Source organism: Rhipicephalus microplus, chromosome 4 (assembly GCF_043290135.1).
Source record: "Rhipicephalus microplus isolate Deutch F79 chromosome 4, USDA_Rmic, whole genome shotgun sequence".
Classification (NCBI taxonomy): Eukaryota; Metazoa; Arthropoda; class Arachnida; order Ixodida; family Ixodidae; genus Rhipicephalus; species Rhipicephalus microplus.
In genome coordinates this window covers 203,418,176-203,436,934 of record NC_134703.1, presented here as the reverse complement: position 1 = coordinate 203,436,934, position 18,759 = coordinate 203,418,176, and the positions used below count along the sequence as shown (strand labels likewise).

Genomic DNA, 18,759 nt, shown 5'->3' with positions numbered 1-18,759 from the left:
TGAGAGTGGAGCACGACTATCTCTGGGGCGCAATTGGCTAGAGCGTTCAGCTGTTAACCAAAAGGTTGGAGGTTCCAGCCCTCCCGAGAGCGGTGTGTCTCTTTTTTTTCTTTGCGCTGATAGCTTTGTAGAAATGTTCTGACGGTGGTGAGAGTGGAGCACGACTGTCTCCGTGGCGCAATTGGCTAGCGCGATCAGCTCTTAACCAAAAGGTTGGAGGTTCGTGCCCTACCATGAGTGGTGTGTTGCTTTTTTTCTTCGCGCTGATAGATTTGGAGAAATTTTCTAATGGTGGTGAGAGTTGAGCACGAATATCTCCGTTGTGCAATTGGCTAGCACGTTCGGCTGTTAACCAAAACGTTGGAGGTTTGAGCCCTCCCGAGAGCGGTGTGTCTCTTTTTTTCTTCGCACTGATAGCTTTGGAGAAATGTTCTGAAGGTGGTGAGAGTGGAACACGACTATCTCCGTGACGCAATTGGCTAGCACGCTCAGCTGTTAACCGAAAGTTTGGAGGTTCGGGCCCTTCCGGGAGCAGTGTGTCGCTTTTTTTCTTTGCGCTGATAGCTTTGGAGAAATGTTCTGACGGTGGTGAGAGTAGAACACGACTGTCTCCTTGGCGGCATTTGCTAGCGCGTTCAGCTGTTAATCAAAAGGTTGGAGGTTGGAGCCCTCCCGAGAGCGGTGTGTCTCTTTTTTTTTCTTTTCGCTGATAGCTTTGGAGAAACGTTCGGAGGGTGTTGAGAGTGGAACACAACTATCTCCGTGACGCAATTGGCTAGCGCGTTCGGCTGTTAACCAAAAGGTTGGAGGTCCGAGCCCTCCGGAGAGTGGTGTGTCTCTTTTTTTCTTTGCGCTGATAGCTTTGTAGAAATGTTCTGACGGTGGTGAGAGTGGAGCACGACTGTCTCCGTGGCGCAATTGGCCAGCGCGATTGGCTGTTAACCGAAAGTTTGGAGGTTCGAGCCCTCCCGGGAGCAGTGTGTCGCTTTTTTTCTTTGCGCTGATAGCTTGGGAGAAACGTTCTGACGGTGGTGAGAGTACAACACGACTATCTCCTTGGCGCCATTGGCTAGCGCGTTCAGCTGTTAACCAAGAGGTTGGAGGTTCGAGCCCTCTCAAGAGCGCTGTATCTCTTTTTTCTTTGCGCTAATAGCTTTGGAGGAATGTTCTGACGGTGGTGAGAGTAGAGCACGACTGTCTCCGTGACGCAATTGGCTAGCACGTTCGGCTTTTAACGGAAAGGTTGGAGGTTCAAGCCCTCCCATGAGCTGTGTGTCGCTTTTTTTGCGCTGATAGCTTTGGAGAAATCTTCTGACGGTGGTGAGAGTGGAGCACGACTATCTCTGGGGCGCAATTGGCTAGAGCGTTCAGCTGTTAACCAAAAGGTCGGAGGTTCGAGCCCTCTCGAGAGCGGTGTGTCTCTTTTTTCTTTGCGCTGACAGCTGTGGAGAAATGTTCTGACAGTGGTGAGAGTAGAGCACGACTGTCTACGTGGCGCAATTGGCTAGCGCGTTCGGCTGTGAACAAAAACGTTCGAGGTTCGAGCCCTCCCGAGAGCGGTGTGTCTCTTTTTTTTTGCGCTGATAGCTTTGTAGAAATGTTCTCACGGTGGTGAGAGTGGAGCACGACTGTCTCTGTGGCGCAATTGGCTAGCGCGATCGGCTGTTAACCGAAAGTTTGGAGGTTCGGGCCCTTCCGGGAGCAGTGTGTTGCTTTTTTTCTTTGCGCTGATAGCTTTGGAGAAATGTTCTGACGGTGGTGAGAGTAGAACACGACTGCCTCCTTGGCGGCATTTGCTAGCGCGTTCAGCTGTTAATCAAAAGGTTGGAGATTGGAGCCCTCCCGAGAGCAGTGTGTCTATTTTTTCTTTGCGCTGATAGCTTTGGAGAAACGTTCGGAGGGTGTTGAGAGTGGAACACAACTATCTCCGTGACGCAATTGGCTAGCGCGTTCGGCTGTTAACCAAAAGGTTGGAGGTTCGAGCCCTCCGGAGAGCGGTGTGTCTCTTTTTTCTTTGCGCTGATAGCTTTGGAGCAATGTTCTGACGGTGGTGAGAGTGGAGCACGACTGTTTCCGTGGCAGAATTGGCTATCGCGATCAACTGTTAACTAAAAGGTTGGAGGTTCGAGCCCTCCTGGGAGCAGTGTGCCGTTTTCTTTCTTTGCGCTGATAGCTTTGGAGAAATGTTCTGACGGTGGGGACAGTAGAACACGACTATCTCCTTGGCGCCATTGGTTAGCGCGTTCAGCTGTTAACCAAAAGGTCGGAGGTTCGAGGCCTCTCGAGAGCGGTGTGTCTCTTTTTTTTGCGCTGACAGCTGTGGAGAAATGTTCTGACGGTGGTGAGAGTAGAGCACGACTGTCTCCGTGAGGCAATTGGCTAGCACGTTCGGCTTTTAACGCAAAGGTTGAAAGTTCGAGCCCTTCCATGAGCGGTGTGTCGCTTTTTTTGCCCTGATAGCTTTGGAGAAATCTTCTGACGCTGGTGAGAGTGGAGCACGACTATCTCTGGGGCGCAAGTGGCTAGAACGTTCAGCTGTTAACCAAAAGGTTGGAGGTTCGAGCCCTCCCGAGAGCGGTATGTCTCTTTTTGTTTGCGCTGATAGCTTTGTAGAAATGTTCTGACGGTGGTGAGAGTGGAGCACGACTGTCTCCGTGGCGCAATCGGCTAGCGCGATCGGCTGTTAACCGATAGTTTGGAGGTTCGAGCCCTCCCGGGAGCAGTGTGTCGCTTTTTTTCTTTGCGCTGATAGCTTTGGAGAAATGTTCTGACCGTGGTGAGAGTACAACACGACTATCTCCTTGGTGCCATTGGCTAGCGCGTTCAGCTGTTAACCAAAAGGTTGGAGGTTCGAGCCCTCTCGAGAGCGGTGTGTCTCTTTTTTCTTTGCGCTGACAGCTGTGGAGAAATGTTCTGACGGTGGTGAGAGTAGAGCACGACTGTCTCCGTGAGGCAATTGGCTAGCACGTTCGGCTTTTAACGCAAAGGTTGAAAGTTCGAGCCCTTCCATGAGCGGTGTGTCGCTTTTTTGCCCTGATAGCTTTGGAGAAATCTTCTGACGCTGGTGAGAGTGGAGCACGACTATCTCTGGGGCGCAAGTGGCTAGAACGTTCAGCTGTCAACCAAAAGGTTGGAGGTTCGAGCCCTCCCGAGAGCGGTATGTCTCTTTTTCTTTGCGCTGATAGCTTTGTAGAAATGTTCTGACGGTGGTGAGAGTGGAGCACGACTGTCTCCGTGGCGCAATCGGCTAGCGCGATCGGCTGGTAACCGATAGTTTGGAGGTTCGAGCCCTCCCGGGAGCAGTGTGTCGCTTTTTTTCTTTGCGCTGATAGCTTTGGAGAAATGTTCTGACCGTGGTGAGAGTACAACACGACTATCTCCTTGGCGCCATTGGCTAGCGCGTTCAGCTGTTAACCAAAAGGTTGGAGGTTCGAGCCCTCTCGAGAGCGGTGTGTCTCTTTTTTTTTGCGCTGACAGCTGTGGAGAAATCTTCTGACGGTGGTGAGAGTACAGCACGACTGTCTCCGTGACGCAATTGGCTAGCACGTTCGGGTTTTAACGGAAAGTTTGGAGGTTCAAGCCCTCCCATGAGCGGTGTGTCGCTTTTTTTGCGCTGATAGCTTTGGAGAAATCTTCTGACGGTGGTGAGAGTGGAGCATGACTATCTCTGGGGCGCAATTGGCTAGAGCGTTCAGCTGTTAACCAAAAGGTTGGAGGTTCCAGCCCTCCCGAGAGCGGTGTGTCTCTTTTTTTTCTTTGCGCTGATAGCTTTGTAGAAATGTTCTGACGGTGGTGAGAGTGGAGCACGACTGTCTCCGTGGCGCAATTGGCTAGCGCGATCAGCTCTTAACCAAAAGGTTGGAGGTTCGTGCCCTACCATGAGTGGTGTGTTGCTTTTTTTCTTCGCGCTGATAGATTTGGAGAAATTTTCTAATGGTGGTGAGAGTTGAGCACGAATATCTCCGTGGTGCAATTGGCTAGCACGTTCGGCTGTTAACCAAAACGTTGGAGGTTCGAGCCCTCCCGAGAGCGGTGTGTCTCTTTTTTTTCTTCGCACTGATAGCTTTGGAGAAATGTTCTGAAGGTGGTGAGAGTGGAACACGACTATCTCCGTGACGCAATTGGCTAGCACGCTCAGCTGTTAACCAAAAGGGTGGAGGTTCGAGCCCTCCGGAGCGCGGCGTGTCTCTTTTTTTTCTTTGCGCTGATAGCTTTGGAGGAATGTTCTGACGGTGTTGAGAGTGGAGCACGACTGTCTCCGTGGCGAAATTGGCTAGCGCGTTCGGCTGTTATCCGAAAGTTTGGAGTTTCGAGCTGTCCCGGGAGCAGTGTGTCGCTTTTTTTCTTTGTGCTGATACCTTTGAGGAATGTTATGACCTTGGTGAAAATAGAGCACGACTATCTCTGGGGCGCAATTGGCTAGCGCGTTCAGCTGTTAACCAAAAGGTTGGAGGTTCGAGCCCTCCCGAAAGCGGTGTGTCGCTTTTTTTCTTTGCGCTGATAGCTTTGTAGAAATGTTCTGACCGTGGTAAGAGATGAGCATGACTGTCTCCGTGGCGCAATGGCTAGCGCGTTCAGCTGTTAACGAAAAGGTTGGAGGTTCGAGCCCTCCCGAGAGCGGTGTGTCTCTTTTATTCTTTGCGCTGATAGCTTTGTAGAAATGTTCTGTCGATGGTGAGAGTGGAGCAAGACTTTCTCCGTGGCGCGATTGGCTGTTAATCAAAAGGTTGGAGGTTGGAGCCCTCCCGAGAGCGGTGTGTCTCTTTTTTTCTTTACGCTGATAGCTTTGGAGAAACGTTCGGAGGGTGGTGAGAGTGGAACACGACTATCTCCTTGGCGCCATTGGCTAGCGCGTTCAGCTGTTAACCAAAAGGTTGAAGGTTCGAGCCCTCTCGAGAGCGCTGTGTCGCTTTTTTTTGCGCTAATAGCTTTGGAGGAATGTTCTGACGGGGGTGAGAGTAGAGCACTACTGTCTCCGTGACGCAATTGGCTAGCACGTTCGGCTTTTAACGGAAAGGTTGGAGGTTCAAGCCCTCCCATGAGCTGTGTGTCGCTTTTTTTGCGCTGATAGCTTTGGAGAAATCTTCTGACGGTGGTGAGAGTGGAGCACGACTATCTCTGGGGCGCAATTGGCTAGAGCGTTCAGCTGTTAACCAAAAGGTCGGAGGTTCGAGCCCTCTTGAGAGCGGTGTGTCTCTTTTTTCTTTGCAGTGACAGCTGTGGAGAAATGTTCTGACGGTGGTGAGAGTAGAGCACGACTGTCTACGTGGCGCAATTGGCTAGCGCGTTCGGCTGTGAACAAAAACGTTCGAGCTTCGAGCCCTCCCGAGAGCGGTGTGTCTCTTTTTTTTGCGCTGATAGCTTTGTAGAAATGTTCTCACGGTGGTGAGAGTGGAGCACGACTGTCTCCGTGGCGCAATTGGCTAGCGCGATCGGCTGTTAACCGAAAGTTTGGAGGTTCGGGCCCTTCCGGGAGCAGTGTGTCGCTTTTTTTCTTTGCGCTGATAGCTTTGGAGAAATGTTCTGACGGTGGTGAGAGTAGAACACGACTGTCTCCTTGGCGGCATTTGCTAGCGCGTTCAGCTGTTAATCAAAAGGTTGGAGGTTGGAGCCCTCCCGAGAGCGGTGTGTCTCTTTTTTTCTTTGCGCTGATAGCTTTGGAGAAACGTTCGGAGGGTGTTGAGAGTGGAACACAACTATCTCCGTGACGCAATTGGCTAGCGCGTTCGGCTGTTAACCAAAAGGTTGGAGGTCCGAGCCCTCCGGAGAGTGGTGTGTCTCTTTTTTTCTTTGCGCTGATAGCTTTGTAGAAATGTTCTGACGGTGGTGAGAGTGGAGCACGACTGTCTCCGTGGCGCAATTGGCCAGCGCGATTGGCTGTTAACCGAAAGTTTGGAGGTTCGAGCCCTCCCGGGAGCAGTGTGTCGCTTTTTTTCTTTGCGCTGATAGCTTGGGAGAAATGTTCTGACGGTGGTGAGAGTACAACACGACTATCTCCTTGGCGCCATTGGCTAGCGCGTTCAGCTGTTAACCAAAAGGTTGGAGGTTCGAGCCCTCTCGAGAGCGGTATGTCTCTTTTTCTTTGCGCTGATAGCTTTGTAGAAATGTTCTGGCGGTGGTGAGAGTGGAGCACGACTGTCTCCGTGGCGCAATTGGCTAGCACGTTCGGCTGTTAACCGATAGTTTGGAGGTTCGAGCCCTCCCGGGAGCAGTGTGTCGCTTTTTTTCTTTGCGCTGATAGCTTTGGAGAAATGTTCTGACCATGGTGAGAGTACAACACGACTATCTCCTTGGCGCCATTGGCTAGCGCGTTCAGCTGTTAACCAAAAGGTTGGAGGTTCGAGCCCTCTCGAGAGCGGTGTGTCTCTTTTTTCTTTGCGCTGACAGCTGTGGAGAAATCTTCTGACGGTGGTGAGAGTAGAGCACGACTGTCTCCGTGACGCAATTGGCTAGCACGTTCGGGTTTTAACGGAAAGTTTGGAGGTTCAAGCCCTCCCATGAGCGGTGTGTCGCTTTTTTTGCGCTGATAGCTTTGAAGAAATCTTCTGACGGTGGTGAAAGTGGAGGACGACAATCTCTGGGGCGAAATCGGCTAGAGCGTTCAGCTGTTGACCAAAAGGTTGGAGGTTCCAGCCCTCTCGAGAGCGGTGTGTCTCTTTTTTTTCTTTGCGCTGATAGCTTTGTAGAAATGTTCTGACGGTGGTGAGAGTGGAGCACGACTGTCTCCATGGCGCAATTGGCTAGCGCGATCAGCTCTTAACAAAAAGGTTGGAGGTTCGTGCCCTCCCATGAATGGTGTGTTGCTTTTTTTCTTCGCGCTGATAGATTTGGAGAAATTTTCTGATGGTGGTGAGAGTTGAGCACGAGTATCTCCGTGGTGCAATTGGCTAGCACGTTCGGCTGTTAACCAAAACGTTGGAGGTTCGAGCCCTCCCAAGAGCGGTGTGTCTCTTTTTTTTTCTTCGCACTGATAGCTTTGGAGAAATGTTCTGAAGGTGGTGAGAGTGGAACATGACTATCTCCGTGACGCAATTCGCTAGCACGTTCGGCTGTTAACCAAAAGGGTGGAGGTTCGAGCCCTCCGGAGAGCGGCGTGTCTCTTTTTTTTCTTTGCGCTGATAGCTTTGGAGGAATGTTCTGACGGTGGTGAGAGTGGAGCACGACTGTCTCCGTGGCGCAATTGGCTAGCGCGATCGGCTGTTAACCGAAAGTTTGGAGGTTCGAGCTCTCCCGGGAGCAGTGTGTCGCTTTTTTTCTTTGTGCTGATACCTTTGAGGAATGTTATGACCGTGGTGAAAATAGAGCACGACTATCTCCAGGGCGCATTTGGCTAGCGCGTTCAGCTGTTAACCAAAAGGTTGGAGGTTCGAGGCCTCCCGAAAGCGGTGTGTCGCTTTTTTTCTTTGCGCTGATAGCTTTGTAGAAATGTTCTGACCGTGGTGAGAGATGAGCACGACTGTCTCCGTGGCGCAATTGGCTAGCGCGTTCAGCTGTTAACCAAAAGGTTGGAGGTTCGAGCCCTCCCGAGAGCGGTGTGTCTCTTTTTTTCTTTGCGCTGATAGCTTTGTAGAAATGTTCTGTCGATGGTGAGAGTGGAGCATGACTGTCTCCGTGGCGCAATTGGCTAGCGCGATCGGCTGTTAACCAGAAGTTTGGAGGTTCGAGCCTTCCCAAGAGCGGTGTGTCTCTGTTTTTCTTTGCGCTGATAGCTTTGGAGAAATGTTCTGAGGGTGGTGAGAGTGGAACACGATTATCTCCATGACGCAATTGGCTAGCGCGTTCAGCTGTTAACCAAAAGGTTGGAGGTTCGAGCCCTCCGGAGAGCAGCGTGTCTCTTTTTATTTTCTTTGCACTAATAGCTTTGGAGGAATGTTCTGATGGTGGTGAGAGTGTAGCACGACTGTTTCCGTGGGAGAATTGGCTAGCGCGATTAATTGTTAACTTAAATGTTGGAGGTTCGAGCCCTCCCGGGAGCAGTGTGTCGCTTTTTTTCTTTGCGCTGATAGCTTTGGAGAAATGTTCTGATGGTGATGAGAGTAGAACACGAATATCTCCTTGGCGCCATTGGCTAGCGCGTTCAGCTGTTAACCAAAAGGTCGGAGGTTCGAGCCCTCTCGAGAGTGGTGTGTCTCTTTTTTCTTTACGCTGACAGATGTGGAGAAATGTTCTCATGGTGGTGAGAGTGGAGCACGACTGTCTTCGTGGCGCAATTGGCTAGCGCGATCGGCTGTTAACCGAAAGTTTGGAGGTTCGGGCCCTCCCGGGAGCAGTGTGTCGCTTTTTTTCTTTGCGCTGATAGCTGTGGAGAAATGTTCTGACGGTGGTGAGAGTAGAGCACGACTGTCTCCGTGACGCAATTGGCTAGCACGTTCGGCTTTTAACGAAAAGGTTGGAAGTTCGAGCCCTCCCATGAGCGGTGTGTCGCTTTTTTTGCGCTGATCGCTTTGGAGAAATTTTCTGATGGTGGTGAGAGTGGAGCACGATTATCTCTGGGGCGCAATTGGCTAGAGCGTTCAGCTGTTAACCAAAAGGTTGGATGTTCGAGCCCTCCCGAGAGCGGTGTGTCTCTTTTTTCTTTGCGCTGATAGCTTTGTAGAAATGTTCTGACGGTGGTGAGAGTGGAGCACGACTGTCTCCGTGGCGCAATTGGCTAGCGCCATCAGCTCTTAACCAAAAGGTTGGAGGTTCGTGCCGTCCCATGAGTGGTGTGTTGCTTTTTTTCTTCGCGCTGATAGATTTGGAGAAATTTTCTGATGGTGGTGAGAGTTGAGCACGAATATCTCCGTGGTGCAATTGGCTAGCACGTTCGGCTGTTAATCAAAAGGTTGGAGGTTCGAGCCCTCCCGAGAGCGGTGTGTCTCTTTTTTCTTTGCGCTGATAGCTTTGTAGAAATGTTCTCACGGTGGTGAGAGTGGAGCACGACTGTCTTCGTGGCGCAATTGGCTAGCGCGATCGGCTGTTAACCGAAAGTTTGGAGGTTCGGGCCCTCCCAGGAGCAGTGTGTCGCTTTTTTTCTTTGCGCTGATAGCTGTGGAGAAATGTTCTGACGGTGGTGAGAGTAGAGCACGACTGTCTCCGTGGCGCAATTGGCTAGCGCGATCGGCTGTTAACCGAAAGTTTGGAGGTTCGAGCTCTCCCGGGAGCAGTGTGTCGCTTTTTTTCTTTGTGCCGATACCTTTGAGGAATGTTATGACCGTGGTGAAAATAGAGCACGACTATCTCCGGGGCGCAATTGGCTAGCGCGTTCAGCTGTTAACCAAAAGGGTGGAGGTTCGAGCCCTCCCGAGAGCGGTGTGTTTTTTTTCTTTGCGCTAATAGCTTTGTAGAAATGTTCTGACGGTGGTGAGAGTGGAGCACGAATATCTCCATGGCGCAATTGGCTAGCGCGTTCGACTGTGAACCAAAACGTCGGAGGTTCGAGCCCTGCCATGAGCGGTGTGTCGCTTTTTTTCTTTGCGCTGATAGATTTGGAGAAATGTTCTGATGGTGGTGAGAGTTGAGCACGAATATCTCCGTGGTGCAATTGGCTAGCACGTTCGGCTGTTAACCAAAACTTTGCAGGTTCGAGCCCTCCCGAGAGCGGTGTATCTCTTTTTTTTTCTTCGCACTGATAGCTTTGGAGAAATGTTCTGAGTGTGGTGAGAGTGGAACACGACTAACTCCGTGACGCAACTGGCTATTGCGTTGGGCTGTTAACCAAAAGGTTTGAGGTTCGATCCCTCCGGAGAGCGGTGTGTCTCTTTTTTTTCTTTGCGCTGATAGCTTTGGAGGAATGTTCTGACGGTGGTGAGAGTGGAGCACGACTGTCTCCGTGGCGCATTTGGCTAGCGCGATCGGCTGTTAACCGAAAGTTTGGAGGTTCGAGCTCTCCCGCTAGCAGTGTGCCGCTTTTTTTCTTTGCGCTGATACCTTTGAGGAATGTTATGACCGTGGTGAGAATTGAGCACGACTATTTCCGGGGCGCCATTGGCTAGCGCGTTCAGCTGTTAACCAAAAGGTTGGAGGTTCGAGCCCTCCCGAGAGCGGTGTGTCTTTTTTTTGCGCTGATAGCTTTGTAGAAATGTTCTGACCGTGGTGAGAGATGAACACGACTGTCTCCGTGGCGCAATTGGCTAGCGCGATCAGCTGTTAACCAAAAGGTTGGAGGTTCGAGCCCTCCCATGAGTGGTGTGTTGCTTTTTTTCTTCGCGCTGATAGCTTTGGAGAAATGTTCTGACGGTGGTGAGAGTGGAGCACGACTATCTCTGTGGCGCAATTGGCTAGCGCGATCGGCTGTTAATCAAAAGGTTGGAGGTTCGAGCCCTCCCGAAAGCGATGTGTCTCTTTTCTTTTTGCGCTGATAGCTTTGGAGAAACGTTCTGAGGGTGGTGAGAGTGGAAAACGACTATCTCTGTGACGCAATTGGCTAGCGCGTTCGGCTGCTAACCAATAGGTTGGAGGTTCGAGCCCTCCAGAGAGCGGTGTGTCTCTTTTTTCTTTGCGCTGATAGCTTTGGAGCAATGTTCTGACGGTGGTGAGAGTAGAACAAGACTATCTCCTTGGCGCCATTGGCTAGCGCGTTCAGCTGTTAACCAAAAGGTCGGAGGTTCGAGCCCTCTCGAGAGCGGTGTGTCTCTTTTTTCTTTGCGCTGACCGCTGTGGAGAAATGTTCTGACAGTGGTGAGAGTAGAGCACGACTGTCTACGTGGCGCAATTGGCTAGCGCGTTCGGCTGTGAACAAAAACGTTCGAGGTTCGAGCCCTCCCGAGAGCGGTGTGTCTCTTCTTTCTTTGCGCTGATAGCTTTGTAGAAATGTTCTCACGGTGGTGAGAGTGGAGCACGACTGTCTCCGTGGCGCAATTGGCTAGCGCGATCGGCTGTTAACCGAAAGTTTGGAGGTTCGGGCCCTCCCGGGAGCAGTGTGTCGCTTTTTTTGCGCTGATCGCTTTGGAGAAATGTTCTGACGGTGGTGAGAGTAGAACACGAATGTCTCCTTGGCGCCAGTGGCTAGCGCGTTCAGCTGTTAACCAAAAGGTTGGAGGTTCGAGCCCTCTCGAGAGCGGTGTGTCTCTTTCTCTTTGTGCTGACACCTGCGGAGAAATGTTCTGACGGTGGGGAGAGTAGAGCACGACTGTCTCCGTGACGCAATTGGCTAGCAGGTTCGTCTTTTAACGGAAAGTTTGGAAGTTCGAGCCCTCCCATGAGTGGTGTGTCGCTTTTTTTTGCGCTGATAGCTTTGGAGAAATCTTCTGACGTTGGTGAGAGTGGAGCACGACTATTTCTGGGGCGCAATTGGCTAGAGCGTTCAGCTGGTAACCAAAAGGTTGGATGTTCGAGCCCTCCCGAGAGCGGTGGGTCTCTTTTTTTTTCTTTGCGCTGATAGCTTTGGAGAAATGTTCTGATGGTGATGAGAGTAGAACACGACTATCTCCTTGGCGCCATTGGCTCGCGCGTTCAGCTGTTAACCAAAAGGTTGGAGGTTCGTACCGTCCTATGAGTGGTGTGTTGCTTTTTTTCTTCGCGCTGATAGATTTGGAGAAATTTTCTGATGGTGGTGAGAGTTGAGCACGAATACCTCCGTGGTGCAATTGGCTAGCACGTTCGGCTGTTAACCAAAACGTTGGAGGTTCGAGCCCTCCCGAGAGCGGTGTGTCTCTTTTTTTTCTTCGCACTGATAGCTTTGGAGGAATGTTCTGACGGTGGTGAGAGTGGAGCACGACTGTCTCCGTGGCGCAATTGGCTAGCGCGATCGGCTGTTAACCGAAAGTTTGGAGGTTCGAGCTCTCCCGGGAGCAGTGTGTCGCTTTTTTTCTTTGTGCCGATACCTTTGAGGAATGTTATGACCGTGGTGAAAATAGAGCGCGACTATCTCCGGGGCGCGATTGGCTAGCGCGTTCAGCTGTTAACCAAAAGGTTGGAGGTTCGAGCCCTCCCGAGAGCGGTGTGTTTTTTTTTCTTTGCGCTAATAGCTTTGTAGAAATGTTCTGACGGTGGTGAGAGTGGAGCACGAATATCTCCATGGCGCAATTGGCTAGCGCGTTCGGCTGTGAACCAAAACGTCGGAGGTTCCAGCCCTGCCATGAGCGGTGTGTCGCTTTTTTTCTTTGCGCTGATCGCTTTGGAGAAATGTTCTGACGGTGGTGAGAGTGGAGCACGACTATCTCCGTGGCGCAATTGGCTAGGGCGATCGGCTGTTAATCAAAAGGTTGGAGGTTCGAGCCCTCCCGAAAGCGGTGTGTCTCTTTTTTTTTGCGCTGATAGCTTTGGAGAAACGTTCTGAGGGTGGTGAGAGTGGAACACGACTATCTCTGTGACGCAATTGGCTAGCGCGTTCGGCTGTTAACCAATAGGTTGGAGGTTCGAGCCCTCCGGAGAGCGGTGTGTCTCTTTTTTCTTTGCGCTGATAGCTTTGGAGCAATGTTCTGACGGTGGTGAGAGTAGAACACGACTATCTCCTTGGCGCCATTGGCTAGCGCATTCAGCTGTTAACCAAATGGTCGGAGGTTCGAGCCCTCTCGAGAGCGGTGTGTCTCTTTTTTCTTTGCGCTGACCGCTGTGGAGAAATGTTCTGACAGTGGTGAGAGTAGAGCACGACTGTCTACGTGGCGCAATTGGCTAGCGCGTTCGGCTGTGAACAAAAACGTTCGAGGTTCGAGCCCTCCCGAGAGCGGTGTGTCTCCTCTTTCTTTGCGCTGATAGCTTTGTAGAAATGTTCTCACAGTGGTGAGAGTGGAGCACGATTCTCTCCGTGGCGCAATTGGCTAGCGCGATCGGCTGTTAACCGAAAGTTTGGAGGTTCGGGCCCTCCCGGGAGCAGTGTGTCGCTTTTTTGCGCTGATCGCTTTGGAGAAATGTTCTGACGGTGGTGAGAGTAGAACACGAATGTCTCCTTGGCGCCAGTGGCTAGCGCGTTCAGCTGTTAACCAAAAGGTTGGAGGTTCGAGCCCTCTCGAGAGCGGTGTGTCTCTTTCTCTTTGTGCTGACAGCTGCGGAGAAATGTTCTGACGGTGGTGAGAGCAGAGCACGACTGTCTCCGTGACGCAATTGGCTAGCACGTTCGTCTTTTAACGGAAAGTTTGGAAGTTCGAGCCCTCCCATGAGTGGTGTGTCGCTTTTTTTGCGCTGATAGCTTTGGAGAAATCTTCTGACGTTGGTGAGAGTGGAGCACGACTATTTCTGGGGCGCAATTGGCTAGAGCGTTCAGCTGGTAACCAAAAGGTTGGATGTTCGAGCCCTCCCGAGAGCGGTGTGTCTCTTTTTTTTCTTTGCGCTGATAGCTTTGTAGAAATGTTCTGACGGTGTTGAGAGTGGAGCACGACTGTCTCCGTGGCGCAATTGGCTAGCGCGATCAGCTCTTAACCAAAAGGTTGGAGGTTCGTGCCCTCCCATGAGTGGTGTGTTGCTTTTTTAGATGCGGAGCATCTTATACTCGCGCCTTGTAGTGCGCCGTCCGCGTCGTCCGCGCCGTCCACACCGCTTCTCGAACATTCGACAGCTGACGCGCGCGCATGCGCCGTCGCGCCGTCGCCCACTCTACCACCATCTGTGCATCCCTTCCTCCTCTACACACCGCGCGCGCTTCACTCCTCCACCATCTGTGCACCCTTCCTCCTCTACACACCGCGTTCGACATCTACAATTCTCCTGATTCTCCAGTGGACGCGCATGTGGCGTCGCGCTTCGAGAACATTCAACAGCTGACAGTGCATGCGCCGTCGTGCTGTATAAATACTCAAGGTCGGCGCTCGCTCGCTCAGTTGCCGCTCGTCGGTTGGTTTGTACGGCGCGTCGACGTCCAAGGTCGCGGTGAAATGAATTCCAACGAATCCACAAACACAATGATCGACGTCCCTTCGACCAGCGCCGCCCTTTCGCATACGTGTGTACGTGTTCACTCATTTAACACCCCCTCCTACAACCACGTTAACCAATTTAGCCATCGACCCAAGTAAGTCGCAATTTAACACCCCATTTCACAACCACGTTAACCAATTTAGCCATCGACCCAAGTAAGTCGCACTTTAACACCCCGTTAACCAATTATATGGTCCGCATCCTCCTCAGTGTTCCCCCGAGGGAAGCTGCGGGCAATTTTTTTCTTCGCGCTGATAGATTTGGAGAAATTTTCTGATGGTGGTGAGAGTTGAGCACGAATATCTCCGTGGTGCAATTGGCTAGCACGTTCGGCTGTTAACCAAAACGTTGGAGGTTCGAGCCCTCCCGAGCGCGGTGTGTCTCTTTTTTTTCTTCGCACTGATAGCTTTGGAGAAATGTTCTGAAGGTGGTGAGAGTGGAACACGACTATCTCCGTGACGCAATTCGCTAGCACGTTCAGCTGTTAACCAAAAGGTTGGAGGTTCGAGCCCTCCCGAGGGCGGTGTGTCTCTTTTTTTCTTTGCGCTGATAGCTTTGTAGAAATGTTCTGTCGATGGTGAGAGTGGAGCATGACTGTCTCCGTGGCACAATTGGCTAGCGCGATCGGCTGTTAACCAGAAGTTTGGAGGTTCGAGCCCTCCCAAGAGCGGTGTGTCTCTGTTTTTCTTTGCACTGATAGCTTTGGAGAAACGTTCTGAGGGTGGTGAGAGTGGAACACGACTATCTCCGTGACGCAATGGGCTAGCGCGTTCAGCTGTTAACCAAAAGGTTGGAGGATCGAGCCCTCCGGAGAGCGGTGTGTCACTTTTTTTCTTTGCGCTGATAGCTTTGGAGAAATGTTCTGATGGTGATGAGAGTAGAACACGACTATCTCCTTGGCGCCATTGGCTAGCGCGTTCAGCTGTTAACCAAAAGGTCGAAGGTTCGAGCCCTCTCGACAGCGGTGTGTCTCTTTTTTCTTTGCGCTGACAGCTGTGGAGAAATGCTCTGACGGTGGTGAGAGTAGAGCACGACTGTCTCCGTGACCCAATTGGCTAGCACGTTCGGCTTTTAACGGAAAGGTTGGAAGTTCGAGCCCTCCCGAGAGCGGTGTGTCGCTTTTTTTTTCTTCGCACTGATAGCTTTGGAGAAATGTTCTTAAGTTGGTGAGAGTGGAACACGACTATCTCCGTGACGCAATTGGCTAGCACGTTCAGCTGTTAACCAAAAGGGTGGAGGTTCGAGCCCTCCGGAGAGCGGCGTGTCTCTTTTTTTTTCTTTGCGCTGATAGCTTTGGAGGAATGTTCTGACGGTGGTAAGAGTGGAGCACGACTATCTCCGTGGCGCAATTGGCTAGCGCGATCGGCGGTTAACCGAAAGTTTGGAGGTTCGAGCTCTCCCGGGAGCAGTGTGTCGCTTTTTTTCTTTGTGGTGATAGCTTTGTAGAAATGTTCTGTCGATGGTGAGAGTGGAGCATGACTGTCTCCGTGGCGCAATTGGCTAGCGCGATCGGCTGTTAACCAGAACTTTGGAGGCTCGAGCCTTTCCAAGAGCGGTGTGTCTCTTTTTTCTTTGCGCTGACAGCTGTGGAGAAATGTTCTGACGGTGGTGAGAGTAGAGCATGACTGTCTCCGTGACGCAATTGGCTAGCACGTTCGGCTTTTAACGGAAAGGTTTGAAGTTCGAGCCCTCCCATGAGCGTGTGTCGCTTTTTTGCGCTGATAGCTTAGGAGAAATCTTCTGACGGTGGTGAGAGTGGAGCACGACTATCTCTGGGGCGCAATTGGCTAGAGCGTTCTGCTGTTAACCAAAAGGTTGGAGGTTCCATCCCTCCCGAGAGCGGTGTGTCTCTTTTTTTCTTTGCGCTGATAGCTTTGTAGAAATGTTCTGTCAATGGTGAGAGTGGAGCATGACTGTCTCCGTGGCGCAATTGGCTAGCGCGATCGGCTGTTAACCAGAAGTTTGGAGGTTCGAGCCCTCCCAAGAGCGGTGTGTCTCTCTTTTTCTTTGCGCTGATAGCTTTGGAGAAACGTTCTGAGGGTGGTGAGAGTGGAACACGACTATCTCCGTGACGCAATTGGCTAGCGCGTTCAGCTGTTAACCAAAAGGTTGGAGGTTCGAGCCCTCCGGAGAGCAGTGTGTCTCTTTTTTTTCTTTGCACTAATAGCTTTGGAGGAATGTTCTGATGGTGGTGAGAGTGTAGCACGACTGTTTCCGTGGCAGAATTGGCTAGCGCGATCAATTGTTAACTTAAATGTTGGAGGTTCGAGCCCTCCCGGGAGCAGTGTGTCGCTTTTTTTCTTTGCGCTGATAGCTTTGGAGAAATGTTCTGATGGTGATGAGAGTAGAACACGACTATCTCCTTGGCGCCATTGGCTAGCGCGTTCAGCTGTTAACCAAAAGGTCGGAGGTTCGAGCCCTCTCGAGAGTGGTGTGTCTCTTTTTTCTTTACGCTGACAGATGTGGAGAAATGTTCTGACGGTGGTAAGAGTAGAGCACGACTGTCTACGTGGCACAATTGGCTAGCGCGATCGGCTGTTAACCAGAACTTTGGAGGTTCGGGCCCTCCCGGGAGCAGTGTGTCGCTTTTTTTCTTTGCGCTGATAGCTGTGGAGAAATGTTCTGACGGTGGTGAGAGTAGAGCACGACTGTCTCCGTGACGCAATTGGCTAGCACGTTCGGCTTTTACGGAAAGGTTGGAAGTTCGAGCCCTCCCATGAGCGGTGTGTCGCTTTTTTTGCGCTGATAGCTTTGGAGAAATTTTCTGATGGTGGTGAGAGTGGAGCACGATTATCTCTGGGGCGAAATTGGCTAGAGCGTTCTGCTGTTAACCAAAAGGTTGGATGTTCGAGCCCTCCCGAGAGCGGTGTGTCTCTTTTTTTCTTTGCGCTGATAGCTTTGTAGAAATGTTCTGACGGTGGTGAGAGTGGAGCACGACTGTCTCCGTGGCGCAATTGGCTAGCGCCATCAGCTCTTAACCAAAAGGTTGGAGGTTCGTGCCGTCCCATGAGTGGTGTGTTGCTTTTTTTCTTCGCGCTGATAGATTTGGAGAAATTTTCTGATGGTGGTGAGAGTTGAGCACGAATACCTCCGTGGTGCAATTGGCTAGCACGTTCGGCTGTTAACCAAAACGTTGGAGGTTCGAGCCCTCCCGAGAGCGGTGTGTCTCTTTTTTTTTCTTCGCACTGATAGCTTTGGAGGAATGTTCTGACGGTGGTGACAGGGGAGCACGACTGTCTCCGAGGCGCAATTGGCTAGCGCGATCGGCTGTTAACCGAAAGTTTGGAGGTTCGAGCTCTCCCGGGAGCAGTGTGTCGCTTTTTTTCTTTGTGCCGATACCTTTGAGGAATGTTATGACCGTGGTGAAAATAGAGCACGACTATCTCCGAGGCGCGATTGGCTAGCGCGTTCAGCTGTTAACCAAAAGGTTGGAGGTTCGAGCCCTCCCGAGAGCGGTGTGTTTTTTTTTCTTTGCGCTAATAGCTTTGTAGAAATGTTCTGACGGTGGTGAGAGTGGAGCACGAATATCTCCATGGCGCAATTGGCTAGCGCGTTCGGCTGTGAACCAAAACGTCGGAGGTTCGAGCCCTGCCATGAGCGGTGTGTCGCTTTTTTTTGCGCTGATAGATTTGGAGAAATGTTCTGATGGTGGTGAGAGTTGAGCACGAATATCTCCGTGGTGCAATTGGCTAGCACGTTCGGCTGTTAACCAAAACTTTGCAGGTTCGAGCCCTCCCGAGAGCGGTGTATCTCTTTTTTTTCTTCGCACTGATAGCTTTGGAGAAATGTTCTGAGTGTGGTGAGAGTGGAACACGACTAACTCCGTGACGCAACTGGCTAGTGCGTTGGGCTGTTAACCAAAAGGTTGGAGGTTCGATCCCTCCGGAGAGCGGTGTGTCTCTTTTTTTTCTTTGCGCTGATAGCTTTGGAGGAATGTGCTGACGGTGGTGAGAGTGGAGCACGACTGTCTCCGTGGCGCAATTGGCTAGCGCGATCGGCTTTTAACCAATAGGTTGGAGGTTCGGGCCCTCCCGGGAGCGGTGTGTCGCTTTTTTTGCGCTGATCGCTTTGGAGAAATGTTCTGACGGTGGTGAGAGTAGAACACGAATGTCTCCTTGGCGCCAGTGGCTAGCGCGTTCAGCTGTTAACCAAAAGGTTGGAGGTTCGAGCCCTCTCGAGAGCGGTGTGTCTCTTTCTCTTTGTGCTCACAGCTGCGGAGAAATGTTCTGACGGTGGTGAGAAGAGCACGACTGTCTCCGTGACGCAATTGGCTAGCACGTTCGTCTTTTAACGGAAAGTTTGGAAGTTCGAGCCCTCCCATGAGTGGTGTGTCGCTTTTTTTGCGCTGATAGCTTTGGAGAAATCTTCTGACGTTGGTGAGAGTGGAGCACGACTATTTCTGGGGCGAAATTGGCTAGAGCGTTCAGCTTGTAACCAAAAGGTTGGATGTTCGAGCCCTCCCGAGAGCGGTGTGTCTCTTTTTTTTCTTTGCGCTGATAGCTTTGTAGAAATGTTCTGACGGTGTTGAGAGTGGAGCACGACTGTCTCCGTGGCGCAATTGGCTAGCGCGATCAGCTCTTAACCAAAAGGTTGGAGGTTCGTGCCCTCCCATGAGTGGTGTGTTGCTTTTTTTCTTCGCGCTGATAGATTTAGAAAATTTTCTGATGGTGGTGAGAGTTGAGCACGAATATCTCCGTGGTGCAATTGGCTAGCACGTTCGGCTGTTAACCAAAACGTTGGAGGTTCGAGCGCTCCCGAGCGCGGTGTGTCTCTCTTTTTCTTTGCGCTGATAGCTTTGGAGAAACGTTCTGAGGGTGGTGAGAGTGGAACACGACTATCTCCGTGACGCAATTGGCTAGCGCGTTCAGCTGTTAACCAAAAGGTTGGAGGTTCGAGCCCTCCGGAGAGCAGTGTGTCTCTTTTTTT

The 18,759-nt window shown here is 51.4% G+C and overlaps 2 non-coding genes across 2 annotated transcripts; both read left to right on the top strand.

The window, feature by feature from the left end:
- The first annotated feature begins 2,648 nt into the window (after window positions 1–2,648).
- TRNAN-GUU (transfer RNA asparagine (anticodon GUU)) lies at window positions 2,649–2,722 on the top strand. Its single transcript has one exon. It is a non-coding gene; the product is annotated as a tRNA-Asn (tRNA).
- Window positions 2,723–3,228: 506 nt separating this feature from the next.
- TRNAT-GGU (transfer RNA threonine (anticodon GGU)) lies at window positions 3,229–3,302 on the top strand. Its single transcript has one exon. It is a non-coding gene; the product is annotated as a tRNA-Thr (tRNA).
- The last annotated feature ends 15,457 nt before the right edge of the window (window positions 3,303–18,759 follow it).